The sequence below is a fragment of the Oncorhynchus gorbuscha genome, unplaced genomic scaffold (genome assembly GCF_021184085.1).
Source record: "Oncorhynchus gorbuscha isolate QuinsamMale2020 ecotype Even-year unplaced genomic scaffold, OgorEven_v1.0 Un_scaffold_1403, whole genome shotgun sequence".
Taxonomy (NCBI): domain Eukaryota; kingdom Metazoa; phylum Chordata; class Actinopteri; order Salmoniformes; family Salmonidae; genus Oncorhynchus; species Oncorhynchus gorbuscha.
The window spans coordinates 15,263-30,891 of NW_025746189.1; the positions used below are offsets into that span (position 1 = coordinate 15,263).

The 15,629-nt window shown below is 40.2% G+C and overlaps 1 pseudogene; it reads left to right on the forward strand.

The window, feature by feature from the left end:
• The first annotated feature begins 1,079 nt into the window (after positions 1-1,079).
• LOC124022473 lies at positions 1,080-15,318 on the forward strand (annotated as a pseudogene).
• The last annotated feature ends 311 nt before the right edge of the window (positions 15,319-15,629 follow it).

Genomic DNA, 15,629 nt, shown 5'->3' on the forward strand with positions numbered 1-15,629 from the left:
ATAGTTAACTGCTTGACCACAGGCATTCAATTGATTCCTATTTTATTCAAACTGTTGAGGTATGTTAGACACCCCGAACAATCACACTTGGCCCAACCAGCATCCAGCATCAGTTTTCTGGACTTCACAAAGCCATGGAAGTGAAGTGTAGACAGTTGCATTGTTATTCATTGAAATAGATATGATCTCGGTGGAAGCTGCTGAGAGGAGGACGGTTCATAATAATGGCTGTAACGGAGGGAATGGAAAGCCATCAAACACCTGGAAACCATGGAAACCATGTGTTTGATGTATTTGATACCATTCCAACCATTACCACCAGCGTGGCCTCCCCAATTAAGGTGCCACCACCAACCTCCTGAGTTTGGTATCGATATCAGTTTGAAAAAATCCTACTGTTATTGATATATACTTGGTGCCCATCACTTAAAACAATGTAGTCTGATGGTTGACTGGATGGTACTGCTGCCCTCTGCAGTTTTCTGTGGGAATGATGTCGAAGACAACATGTATCAGATAGAGATGTTGTGATGATCAGTTTGGGATCATTTTTTACCACTAAATTACCATTTCTTTAATTATAAACAGGCTATGAAATGACTGACTACATGTGTTTATTAAATTGTATTTTCAAAACTAGAAATGTTATTTTAGTCATTGATAATAAATGTGTTTGGAAAACCACATTCAAGCCGACTAAATTGATCTGCCAATGAAACATAAAGTTTGTATATGAATGTTTACTGGTCAAACTCTTCTCTTTTGTCTAATGAATTACAAAAAACTATGTTTCAAGTGACATATTTACTATTTTTCTGAAGCTGAACAAGACAGCAAGTTGAAATTAAAGTTACGTTCCTGGGCCGACACATCACAGACAAACTGAAATAGTCCACCCACACAGACAGTGTGGTGAAGAAGCGCAACAGCGCCTCTTCAACCTCAGGAGGCTGAAGAAATAGGCTTGTCACCCAAAACCCTGACAAACTTTTACAGATGCACAATCGAGCATCCTGTCGGGCTGTATCACAGCCTGGTATGCCAACTGCGCCGCCATCAACCGCAAGGCTCTCCAGAGAATGGTGAGGTTTGCACAACGCAACACCAGGGGCAAACTACCTGCTGTCATGACGTTGCCCTCTTTGGGAACAGTGAGCACCACCCCCTCCATATGCACCATCCCCCTCTCTCCGTCGCTCCTACTCCCAGGCTGCTGCGACCTCAGGTCGTAAATTCCTGGAGGAGAATCCTGCCTCATGATCAGAAAGTATAGAGAGAGAGTGAGTTTCATAGAGAGAACAAAGGAATTTCTTCCACCTCACAGAACTGGAGAACCGAACGACATTCATGTTCTGGAGAAGGTATAAAGATCGGTGAAGTAATGAGCTACGAACTGGTCCGTTTGGTACAATTTTGGTAAACTCATGAGCGACAATACAGCCACATTACCATTATACTGTTTATACAAAGTCTCAGTTATGAGGCTTACATCTAGTTGTTGTATAGAATGAATGAGTAAAGATGGAACTATTTGTGAAATTATGTAATGTGATTTTAGACTGTTCTTCCGGCTGAAATCCTGTTAACCGGATCGATTTGACAACAGCCGGCCTAGGAACAGTGGGTTAGCTTCCTTGTTCAGGGGCAGAATGACAGATTGTTACCTTGTCAGCTCGGGGATTCTATCTTGCAACCATCCGGTTGCTCTAACCACTAGGCTACCTGTCACCCGGTATGGCCAGAAGAGGACTGGTCACCGCTCTGAGCCTGGTTAATCTCTAGGTTTCTTCCTAGGTTCCTGCTTTCTACTGAGTTTTTTTGTGGCCACTGTGCTTCTACATCTGCATTGCTTGCTCTTTGTGGATTTTAGGCTGGGTTTCTGTTCAGCACTTTGTGACAACTACTGATGTAAAAAGGGCTTCATAAAATACATTTGATTGACATGTATATCACACCAACTGACTGGTTCTTCTGATGTTCACACAGGATACCATGTTGAGACATTATCTACATCCAGAGAGCAACAGCAGGAAGATCACAGAGCTAAGAGGTCTCATCACTGCCCACATTGTGAGGAGATTCTCATTTCTATCAAAGCTAAAATTTACCTAAAAATACACACAGGAGAGAAGCCCTACTCCTGCTTTGAATGTGGAAAATGCTTCAAAACATCAAATGAGCTAAAAGTTCATCAGAGAACACACACAGGAGAGAAGCCTTTCTTATTAAATAAAATAATAAATTATTCTGCCCTGACTGTGGAACTAGTTTCTCTCAACTTTCCCACTTGAAATCCCATGAACGTATACACACAGGAGAGAAGCCTTACATCTGCCCTGACTGTGGGAAGAGTTTCTCCCAATTGTGTACCTTAAAAACACACCAACATATACATACAGGAGAGAAGCCATACTCCTGCTCTGATTGTGTAAAATGTTTTAAAACATCAACTGAGCTAAATGTTCAACAGAGACCACACACAGGAGAGAAGCATTACGTCTGTTCTGACTGTGGGGTGAGTTTCTCTCACCAGAGCAACTTAAAAACACACCAATGTTTTCACACAGGAGAGAAGTCTTACTCCTGCTCTGTGGAAGGGTGGGAGTGTAACTCAAACGTCTAGCCAAAGGTTGCGTGTTTGAATCTCACCAGGAGGACGTTAGCATCAGATGGAAGCTGGTGCCACCATTGCCTTTTATTGTCCCCCAGCACAAGGTGCACCTGTGTAATGATAATGCTGTTTTATCGGCATCTTGATATGCCACACCTCAGGTGGATGGATTATCTTGACAAAGGCTGAAATGCTCACTAACAGTATATATAAACAAAGTTGTGCACAACATTTGAGAGACATTAGCTTTTTGTGCTTGATCTTTTTATTTCAGCTCATGAAACCAACACTTCACATGTTTCGTTTATATTTTAGTTCAGTTTATATTGGTAGGCCTATATAATGTAACTCAACATACTAAATGGAGTGACACGGATGTTTTTGTAACATATACGTTTTGCTCTGAGACTAGGTTGTCCCTCTTCAGTATTCTGTGGGAAGGAGCTAGTATACACTTTTTTTAAATTTATTTTTTATTGAACCTCTATTGAACGAGGCAAGTCAATTAAGAACAAATTCTTATTTACAATGATGGCCTAGGAATAGTGGATTAACTGCCTTGGTCAGAGGCAGAACAACAGATGTTTACATTATCACCTCAGGGATTCGATCTAGCAACCTTTTGGTTACGGGCCCAACGCTCTAACCACTAGGATACCTTCTATTGCGATGTTTTCTATTTTATCTATTATTGTATTTTGTTTTGATGTCGTTGTTTCCGCAATGGACATGTATTTCTTTTTACAGTTTAATAACCGTACAGTAGATAGCGGCAGACACGTTATATTTGTGTAAATGTCAGTATACCAGAGAAGAAGATTACGCTGTACACTGTCGTAGTTGGGAACAGGAAGTTCCGGGTAGAAAACGACAGAACTGTGCTGTTATGTCTATAGTGGTTGTGTCCGTTTCAAATGTATTATTACAGGTATGTAATAGCACGTTTAAACTTTATCATGTCGAAATAATATATTAGATAACAAATCCGTCAAGGTATTATCACGTTTTGTAAAGGTTTTAATTGTATGTGTTGTTTTGGGGTCAAAACGAGTGAGTGAAGAACGTGATTAAAAACGATTTTACAAGTCACATAGCTAGACATTGGGTTTATCTGAGTGTATGTACACAATTTTCTCAAAGTCATTTCATAAAGATTCCACTTATTCGAGTTCGTTTTTACATGTTCTTGGTTTTGTGTAAAATGTTGTTTATGAGCTGGTAAATAGCCACTTCCGAACCGTCCTCATCTCACGAGTTTACATACACTGTTTCTTTCATGTAAACTCGCGAGATCAGGATGTTTCAGACGAGGCAAGTCAAATGGCGGCTTCAACGGTTTCGGTTGTCTTTCTAGGAGTTTGCTCGTGGTGAAATGGCGACATGAGGCTGCGTGATGAAGTGTCAAAATAGAGGGAATCTAACTGAAGTTATCCTTCACCATTTGGAGAGAGAGGCCAACTGCATGGAATGGTGTCGATTAATACGGATGAATCAGAGCACGTATCAAACCCATTCCATGGAGGACCAAGTGTCTGCGGGTTTTCGCTCCACCCTTCTACTTGACTAATGAATTAAGGTCACTAATTAGTGAGGAACTCCCCTCATCTGATTGACTAGGTTTTAATTTAAATGAAAAAACGAAAACCTGGAAGGCTCGGCCATCAATGGAATGAGTTTGATACTCCTGAAACAATGGAAATGGAGAGTTTGAGAAGCAACAGCTGTGCTGGAATGTGATCAATGTGGGGGACAGTTCTGATGATATGGAGAGGAAGGATGAGGGCCTAGTATTTGAATGGTCTGTAGTGCAAAGACATAAGAAGAACAGAGATAATGATACTGGAAGCAGTGGTGCATGTAGTATAGAAACTCTAAAGAGGCCCACAGTAGGGAGCTAGAGTAATAATGTGTCACAGTGGAAAGTTGGGATGGTGTTTGAGGAGACCACAGGGCCTCGTTTACACCCTGATTAACCAAGGCCTTAAAGAGAGGGAAGTTAAACTGGGCCTCATCTGTGTAAATTAGAACTTGTTCTCAACGAGCCAACCTGGTTAAATAAAGGTGAAGTAAAAAATGGACAATGGTAGATTGTTAATATCTTGTGCTGGTCATGTTCAGCAAGGGAAGATTCATCAACTGGAAAATCATAATGGGATGAAGCTCAGAAGCCATGACCCTGGAGCTGATGCTACATTGAAGGGAGTAATAATCTCTGAGGTCCCGATATCTATGTCCATGGATGATATTGTTAAAGACCATGTGAAGGGAGACAGAGTGGTTGAAGCCTAAAGGTTGATCAATAGGAAAGAGGGTTAAAGAAGTGAAAGCTTATCAGTGCTGTTGAGGTGTTAGAAGGTTTTGTCTGGAAAAGTACAGAATAGGATTCCTTAGCTTCAATGTCAGAGATTTTGACCCAGCCTCATCAATCAACCAATCAAATGTATTTATAAAGCACTTCTTACATCAGCTGATGTCACAAAGTGCTGTTCAGAAACGCAGCCTAAAACCCCAAACAGCAAGCAATGCAGGTGTAGAAGCACAGTGGCTAGGAAAAACTCCCTTGAAAGGCCAGAACCAAGGAAGAAACCTTGAGGAACCAGGCTATGAGCGGTGGCCAGTCCTCTTCTGGTTGTGCTGGGTGGAGATTATAACAGAACATGGCCATAAGGTTGCAACAGGTCAGCACCTCAGGAGTTAATGTCGGTTGGCTTTTCATAGCCGATCATTGAGAGTATCTCTACTGCTCCTGCTTTCTCTAGAGAGTTGAAAACAGCAGGTCTGGGACAGGTAGCACGTCTGGTGAACAGGTCAGGGTTCCATAGCAGAACAGTTGAAACTGGAGCAGCAACCGTGAATCATCAGTGTTTTTAAATGTCAAAGAATGGGACATGTAGCTGTTGAGTGAAAAGATGTGCCAAGTGTGGTGGGGAACATGATTACAGTGAATGTTGGAGCAATGTGACGGTTAAGTGTTGCAATTGTGCAGAGGACACACAGAGCAGCATTTGGTGGATGCCAGGTGCAGAGAGATGCTCAGAGATATATAATATGTTATGATGTATCATATGCAGAGGCTGTAAGACAGACTGGTGGAACTACAGTGCAGACTGATGGAGCATCCATGGCTGGTCCCTTAGTAAGAGGGCCTACTATCAGACTGATGGAGCTTCCATGGTTGGTCCTGTAGTAAGAGGGCCTACTATCAGACTGATGGAGCTTCCGTGGTTGGTCCTGTAGTAAGAGGGCCTACTATCAGACTGATGGAGCTTCCATGGTTGGTCCTGTAGTAAGAGGGCCTACTATCAGACTGATGGAGCTTCCATGGCTGGTCCTGTAGTAAGAAGACCTACTGTCAGAACTGGTCTTTCCACTAGCCCTGACATGGTTTCGAGGCCTGTTCAGAAATCTTGTGCCCATAAATGTGCTGTGACAAAGGATACTTTAATAGTGAATAAAATGTACTTCATAGCTTTCATTGGTAAGGTTATCAACAACTTGGATTGTGTAAAGCAGAAATACCAGGTTGAAAGTTATCTTGTAAACTGCAGCAGAGTTGTTGGGGGTAACAGATGTTACTGTTGGCATGGTTTTTGATAATCTGGATAACCTGGGGGTGGGCTCTCTCAGCATGATATAGACCCCAATGTTTGCAAACATAGAAAGGGATCTATTGATATAGTTTATTGGGGGGGTGTGGGAGGGTTTTGGGGAAAGTGAGGGTGTGGGAGAAGTTAATAGGTATTTCTTGTTTTATTTTCTTAGTACAGAATTAGACAGACATGCACCTTAAAGGTTTGTTTGTGGGCCTCCATGATACCATAGGAGGTCTGCATCAACGGACTTCAGTGCAGGTAGTGCCTCATCAGAGAGAGACCATTTCAGTTGCACTACAGATTTGAAGCTTAATGTAAATATTAACAGTTTTTTTGACATGTGTACTAATATTCAGACACATACAGTTTCTATATTTATCTATATTTCAGGGTTTTCACATGGGGCTTAAAGTAAATAAATATTAGTGCTTGAAAAGTCCTTGAATTTGACTTGCCACTGTACGACCCCTGATAATTCTTAATATGGTGTGAATGGGAAATACATTTGGTTTTTGTGAGAGAAATAATACAGTGAAGACAAGGTTATTCATAAAATAGTACACAGTGCTGCCTGAAACATACTGTGATCTTGTACTGCATTTATGTGAATTTAGAAATCTACTATAGATTAAGTGCATTTATGTTGTGCAATTTAAAATGTGTACGTTGTCTAATGTGAATGAATGTTTTGTCAAGAATTATCTATCTGATCTACTGAAAGGAGATAATTAAACAAGACAAAAGATAAATAATTTTACAGAATAAAGTGCCAGAACTGTCCAGAAAATAACTCTTGTGTCCGTTTGTCTTTATTTCTACAGACCTTAATCTGAGGCCGGTAACATCAACAGTGAGGACAAACCCAGCCTGCCTCTCTCCTTCTACACTGAGTCCAAACCTACAGTCACTGGGTCCTGATTGTGACAGTGGAGCCCAGTTTGTACAGCAGGATCCAGAGATGGCATCAGTGAAGCTGGAAGACTGCAGTCCAACACTGGAGCTGAATGTCAACATTAAAGATGAAGAAGAGGATGAGAAGATTAGGACAACTGTTTCTCATGGTAAGAGCTGGTTCTATCTATAAATTATCTTATTAAATTAGACCTCCATAAGTTATGACCCAGTCTATTTCTAGGTTGAATTCTGTAATTCTGACATCACACATCTCTGAACAACTCAAGTCTCCACAGCGAAGCAAATTTAAAGAAAACTTGTAACACCTGCCTTTGCCCACACATTGTCTCAAGAACATTGAAAATGTTTAATACCCCCAATCACCAAGTTAGGCATACCTCATTTCAAAATAGGCCATGGCATCATCACTGTCAATATTGAATGATAATTCTTCACGTTTAACCAGTGAAATGACCAAGCTGCGTCTGCATGCCAATCGTTTGATCTCAATCAATTTAATGGGAAAATGCATTTAAATCTTCTTGAATTATTGTTAGTTTATCAAATTAGAGCAGATGGTGTTAAATTATATAGACTTCCTGTATTTTGTTTTAATCAAAACACATTCTGCCTAATGACTCGATGCTGAGTTTGGGACAATTCTGCAAACCATCCTAAGTGTGTTGTATTTGTTGTATTTGTTGTAACAGTAATGTTATGCTATAATATTTGGTTATGTGGACTGCTAATTAATCATTAGGTGATCGTCCAAGACATTGATCTAACTTTACTAAACAAACACCATTGTTTGTATAAAGTTGTAGAAACATCTCAATGATGATCAATGGAAACGGGATGCACCTGAGCTCAATTCTAATGTTTGGGGTCACTTAACACCAGTCTCAACGTCAACAGTGAAGAGGCGACTCCGGGATGCTGGCCTTCTAGGCAGAGTTACAAAGGCCAGTTTTATTGCTTCTTTAATGAGCACCACAGTTTTCAGCGGTACTAACATAAATTCAGAAGGGTTTTCTAATGATAAACTTGGATTAGCTAACACAACATGCCATTGGATCACAGGAGTGATGGTTGCTGATAATGGGCCTCTGTAGTCCTATGTAGATATTCCATAAAATATCTGCCATTTCCAACAATAACAATGTCTTCACTGTATTTCTGATCAATTTGATGTTATTTTAATGGACACAAAATGTGCTGTTCTTTCAAGACAAGTAGTCTTGAACAGTAGTGTATATTTAATGTCTTATATATCAAGTTGTAGAAACATCTCAAGGATGATCAATGAAACAGGATGCATCTGAACTCAATTTTGAGTGACTTGTTTTTCTTTTATTTTTAAATAATTTTTTATAAATTTGCAAACATTTCTAAACCCGTTTTAGCTTTGTCATTATGGGGTGTGTCGATTGCTGAATAATTTTTAAATCAAATTTTAGAATAAGGCTGTAACATAACAAAATGTGGAAAAAGTCAGGGCACTGTCAGACCCGTTCCCATTTTGGTACGTTACAGCCTTATTCTAAAATTGATTACATGTTTTTCCTTGTCAATCTACACACAATACCCCATTATGACATCACAATACCCCATAATGACAAAGCCAAAACAGGATTTTTTGAAATTCTTGCAAATGTCAAAGAAAATTATAATTGCTTATCTACGTTTAAGTTTTCAGACCCCTTGCTATGAGATGATCCTTGAGATGTTTCTACAACTTGGAGTCCACCTGTGGTAAATTAAATTGATTGGACATGATTTGGACAGGCACACACCTGTCTATGTCAGGTCCCACAGTTGACACTGCATGTCAGAGTAAAACCAAGCCATGAGGTCGAAGGATTTGTCTGTAGAGCTCCGAGACAGGATTGTGTCGGGACACAGATCTGGGGACTGGTACCAAAATATTTCTGCTGCATTAAATGTCCCCAAGAACACAGAGGCCTCCGTCATTCTTCAATGGAAGAAGTTTGGAACCACCAAGACTCTTCCTAGAGCTGTACACCCTGCCAAACTGAGCAATCGGGGGAGAAGGGCCTTGTTCGGGCAGGTGGCCAACAACCCGATGGTCACTCTGACAGAGCTCCAGAGTCCCTCTGTGGAAATGAGAACCTTCCAGAAGGACAACCATCTCTGCAGCATGTCTGGAGCAAACCTGGCACCATCCCTACGGTGAAGCATGTTGGTGGCAGCAGCATGCTGTGGGCATGTTTTTCAGCGGTAGGGACTGGGTGACTAGTCAGGATCAAGGGAAAGATTAACGTAGCAAAGTATAGAGAGATCCTTGATGAAAACCTACTTGAAAGCGCTTGGGACGTCAGACTGGGGTGAAGATTCACCTTCCAACAGGACAATGACCCTAAGCACACAGCCAAGACAATGTGGGAGTGGCTTCGGTACAAGTTTCTGAATGTCATTGAGTGGCACAGCCAGAGCCCGGACTTGAACCCGATCAAACATCTCTGGAGAGACCTGAAAATAGCTTTGCAGAGATGCTCTCCATCCAACCTGGCAGAGCTTGAGAGGATCTGCAGAGAAGAATGGGAGAAACTCCCCATATACAAGTGTGCCAAGCTTGTAGCTTCATACCCAACCAGACTCAAGGCTGTAATCACTGCCAAAGGTGCTTCAACTCACTATTGTCTGAAGGGTCTGAATACTTATGTAAATGTATTATTTCAGTTATTTCTAAAAACCTGTTTTTGCTTTGTCATAATGGGGTATTGTGATGTCATAATGGGGTATTGTGATGTCATAATGGGGTATTGTGTGTAGATTGATGAGGGGAAAAAACAATTAAATCAATTTTAGAATAAGACTAATGTAACAAAATGTGGAAAAAGTAGAGGGGTCTAAATTATTTTTGACTGCATTGTCGACGTTATTTCATGCTACTAAGACTTGTATGGATGACTCCAGTATTGCCAGCATTTGTTTTATTCACTGGGCTGTCTGGAGTGATCAGAGAGGAGACTAAAGAAGTGGAGTAGACAAACTGCCAGTGTTTTGAAGTTCTATGAAATGAGTCTGTGTAGTTACTAATCCCCTTTGTCACGATAATTTCTAGCCCAATGTTCTAACTGAACTATTTTATAACTCCATCTGTATCCTAGAGGTTGTAAGGCTCTAAGTTTTAATAAACAGAGTCCCAGCATACAGATGATCAGTTCTTTATTCAGAGAGCTCTGCCCTCTCAAGTTCAGAGCCCATCTTTTATACACACATCAGTGGAGAACCCCACCCCGCTTTAGGATGGCTGTATTGTTCCACTGTACACTTACATTGTTTACCATATTCTGCAACATGTTTCATGATTTTCTGCAAGCCTAACAGTTTCTCCACTCTGGGTGGGGACAGAATGTCCTGTAAGGAACATAATGTTGTAATTCTATCCTGCCAATGCTGCACATATTACCAACTTATAGTCTTATGTGTCTAATGGATTTCACACACAGTGATACAGTTTCAGGGTGAAATATCTTAGTCATTACTTTAAACATACACATTCTTCTATCCCCCTTGTAATGTTGTGTGGAGGATGGTATAGCTGGGGCGGCAGGGTAGCCTAGTGGTTAGAGCATTGGACTAGTAACCAGAAGGTTGCAAGTTCAAACCCCTGAGCTGACAAATCTGTCATTCTGCCCCTGAACTCACTGTTCCTAGGCCATCATTGAAAATAAGCATTTGTTCTTAACTGACTTGCCTGGTAAAATAATAGCTCATCATTTTCACGACTTTTGCCTCTTTTTAGTTTTCTCTTTTTAGTTTTGACTCCTACCCAGTTTTAGAATAGTGTTATTCCCATTCCCATACAGCCTACTGAAATGAAAAGTTTAGGGTCCCTTAGAAATGTCCTTGTTTTGAAAGAAAAGTATGTTTTTTTTGTCCATTAAAATAACATCAAATTGACCATTAATACAGTGTAGACGTTGTTAATGTTGTAAATTACTTGTAACTGGAAACGGATTTTTCTTTTTAAATAGGTGTACAGAGGCCCATTATCAGCAACTATCACTCCTGTGATCCAATGGCATGTTGTGTTAGCTAATCCAAGTTTATCATTTTAAAAGGCTAATTGATCATTACAAAACCCTTTTGCAATTATGTTAGCACAGCTGAAGACTATGGTGCTGATTAAAGAAGCAATAAAACAGTCCTTCTTTAGACTAGTTTAGTATTTGGGTCATTTGTCGGTTAGATTACAGGCTCAAAATGGCCAGAAACAAAGACCTTCCTTCTGAAACTCATCAGTCTATTCTTGTTCTGAGAAATGAAGGCTATTCAATGTGAGAAATTGCCAAGAAACTGCAGATCTTGTACAACACTGTGTACTACTCCCTTCACAGAACAGCGCGAACTGTCTCTAACTAGAATAGAAAGGGGAGTGGGAGGCCCCGGTGCACAACTGGGCAAGAGGACAAGTATTTTTAGAGTGTTTCGTTTGAGAAACAGATGTCTCACAAGTCCTTAACTGGCACCTTCATTAAATAGTACCCGCAAAACACCACTCTCAACGTCAACAGTGAAAGAGGCGACTCCGGGATGCTGGCCTTCTAGACACTATTCTGGTTAGGGCCAGTTTGTGCTGTTCTGTGAAGGGAGTATTACACTGCATTGTACGAGATCTTCAGCCGTTTCCAGCTACAATAGTCATTTACAACGTTAACAATATCTTTCTGATCAGTTTGACATTATTTGAATGGACAAAAAATGTGCTTTTCTTTCAAAACAAGGACATTTGTAAGTAACCCCAAACTTTAGAATTTATTCAGTTATTTCACCACTAATGGTAGTGTATTTATTTTATTTTTTTATTTTTTTATTTTACCTTTATTTTATGTCCTTATCATACTAGTTATTGTCCGAATTTCGGATGACTGACGTGCCCAAAGTAAACTGCCTGTAAACTGCCCAGAAGCCAGGATATGCACATAATTGATAGCATTGGATAGAAAACACTCTGAACTGTTAAAATAATGTCTGTGGGTATAACATAAACTGATATGGCAGGCGAAAACCTGTGGAAAATCCATCCGGATTTTAAATTTTTTGAGGTCACCGGTTTTTTCAATGCTTGCCTATGGGATATACAAATAGATAGGACCCAGATTGCAGTTCATATGGCTTCCACTAGATGTCAACAGTCTTTAGAAAGGGTTTCAGGCTTGTGTTTTTTAAATGAACAAGTATTTGTAGTTATTCCAGGGTGTGCCCCATTAGAGAAGTAGTCATGATGCGCGCATCATTGAGAGTGCGATCTTCGTTATTTATCTTCGCTATTGAACACACTATTCTCCGTCTTAAATATTATTGTTTATTTAGATATTCGAATACCTGAGGATTAATTAGAAACATCGTTTGACTTGTTTGGCTGAACTTTACCGGTAACTTTTTGGATTCGTTTGTGTGCATGTTGAACGAGTGAATTACTGAATCAAGTGCGCCAAATATACTGACACTTTTGGGATATAATGAAGGACTTTATCGAATAAAACAACCATTCATTGTGTAGCTGGGACCCCTGGGATTGCAGTCCGAGGAAGATCTTCAAAGGTAAGGGATTTATTTAATTGCTGTCTGTAATTTTGTGACGCCTGTGCTGGTTGAAAAAGTATTTTGACGTGGGGTGCTGTCCTCAGATAATAGCATGGTATGCTTTCTCCGTAAAGCCTTTTTGAAATCTGACAACGCAGTTGAATTAACAAGAAGCTTTTAAATGATGTAAGACACTTGTATTTTCATGAATGTTTAACTTCTTGATGCACCCATCCCGTTAGCTGGATCATTATCATCAACATCCGCTGAATTGCACAGCACCAAATTCAAATTAAAGTACTAAAAATATTTAGTTTTCATGAAATCACAAGTGCAATATAGCAAAACACAGTTTAACTTGTTGTTAATCCACCAGGCGTGTCAGATTTCAATAAAGCTTTCGGCGAAAGCATAACAAGTGTTTATGTAAGAACATCTCTCTCAGTAGACAAAATATTACAAACAGCTAGCAGCCAAGTAGATTGATCACGAAAGTCAGAAAAGCAATAAATTAAATCTTACCTTTGATGATCCTCGGATGTTTGCACTGACGAGACTCCCAGTTACACAATAAATGTTCCTTTTGTTCTATAAAGATTATTTTTATATCCAAAATACCACCATTTGTTTGGCGCGTTATGTTCAGAAATCCACAGGCTCGAGCAGTCACGACATCGCAGATGAAAATTCCAAATCCGTAAAGTGCGTGGAAAGATGTCAAATGTTTTTAATAATCAATCCTCAGGTTGTTTTTACAGTATATAATCAATAAAATGTCAACCGGAATGTTGCTTCTTCCATAGGCGTGAGAGAGAAAATGGCTGTTGCTGGCACCCAGCCATCCACAGACGCAATGGGTTCTTTCTCGCTCATCAAAATAAAAGCCTGAAACGATGTCTAAAGACTGTACACAGCTTGAGGAAGCCATAGGAAAAGGAATCTGGTTGATATTCCTTTAAATGGAGGCAAGGCATCCAGTGGAACAGATAGCTTTCAGGAAAAACAGCACTTCCTTGTTGGATTTTCCTCAGGTTTTCGCCTGCAATATTTTGACAGTTTTGGAAACTTTAGAGTGTTTTCTATCCTAATCTGATTATATGCATATTCTAGTTTCTGGGCCTGAGAAATAGGCAGTTTCAAATGGGTACGTTTTTTAGCCAAAAACGAAAATACTGCCCCCTACACTCAAGAAGTTAATATTACGATTTTTGTATTCTGAATTTCGCGCTCTGCAATTTCACCGGATGTTGTTGTAGATGTCCGGCTAGAGTTTGGACATGCGCTCAAACAGGTTAACAAGGCAAGTCAGTTAAGAACAAATTCTATTCTTCTGCCTTGTTCAGGGGCAGAACGACAGATTTTTACCTTCTCAGCTCGGGGATTCAATATTGCAATCTTTCGGTTGCTCTAACTACTAGGCTATCTGTCACCCGGTATGGCCAGAAGAGGACTGGTCACCACTCTGAGCCTGATTCCTCTCTAGGTTTCTTCCTAGGTTCTTGCTTTCTATGGGAGTTTTTTGTGGCCACTGTGCTTCTACATCTGCATTGCTTGCTCTTTGGGGATTTTAGATTGGGTTTCTGTTAAGCACTTTGTGACATCTTCTGATGTAAAAGGGGTTCATAAAATACATTTGATTGACATGTATATCACACCAACTGACTGGTTCTTCTGATATTCACACAGGATACCATGTTGAGACATGCTCTACATCCAGAGAGCAACAGCAGGAAGATGACAGAGCTAAGAGGTCTCATCTCTGCCCACATTGTGAAGAGATTTTCCCATTTCTATCAAAGCTAAAAATACACCTAAAAATACACACAGGAGAGAAGCCTTACTCCTGCTCTGGCTGTGGAAAATGCTTCAAAACATCAACGGTGCTAAAACTTCATCAGAGAACACACACAGGAGAGAAGCCTTATTACTGCCCTGACTGTGGAACTAGTTTCTCTCGAGTTTCCCACTTAAAAAGACACAAACGTATACATACAGGGAGAAGCCATACTCCTGCTCTGACTGTGGAAAATGTTTTAAAACATTAAATGAGCTAAAAGTCCATCAGAGAACACACACAGGTGAGAAGCCTTTCTTCTGCCCTGACTGTGGAACTAGTTTCTCTCGAGTTTCACACTTAAAAAGACACAAACGTATACATACAGGGGAGAAGCCATACTCCTGCTCTGACTGTGGAAAATGTTTTAAAACATTAAATGAGCTAAAGGTTCATCAGAGAACACACACAGGAGAGAAGCCTTACGTCTGCTCTGACTGTGGAAAATGCTTCACAACATCAAGTGATCTAAAAGTTCATCAAAGAACGCACACAGGAGAGAAGCCTTTTTCTGCTCTGACTGTGGAATTAGTTTCTCTCAACTTTCCAACTTAAAATCACATGAACGTATACATACAGGAGAGAAGCCTTACTCCTGCTCTGATTGTGTCAAATATTTCAAAACGTCAACTGAGCTAAAAGTTCATCAGAGAACACACACAGGAGAGAAGCCATACTCCTGCTCTGACTGTGGAAAATGTTTTAAAACATCAACTGAGCTAAAAGTTCACCAGAGAACACACACAGGAGTGAAGCCTTATTCCTGCCCTGACTGTGGAACTAGTTTCTCTAAACTTTACCACTTAAAATCACATGAACGTATACATACAGGGAGAAGCCATACTCCTGCTCTGACTGTGGAAAATGTTTTAAAACATTAAAGGAGCTAAAAGTACATCAGAGAACACACACAGGAGAGAAGCCTTACATCTGCTCTGACTGTGGGACTAGTTTCTCTCAACTTTCCCACTTAAAATCCCACGAACGAATACATACAAGGGAGAAGCCATACTCCTGCTCTGACTGTGGAAAATGTTTTAAAACAATAAATGAGCTAAAAGTTCACCAGAGAACACACACAGGAGAGAAGCCTTACGTCTGCTCTGATTGTGTAAAATGCTTCAAAACATCAACTGAGCTTGAG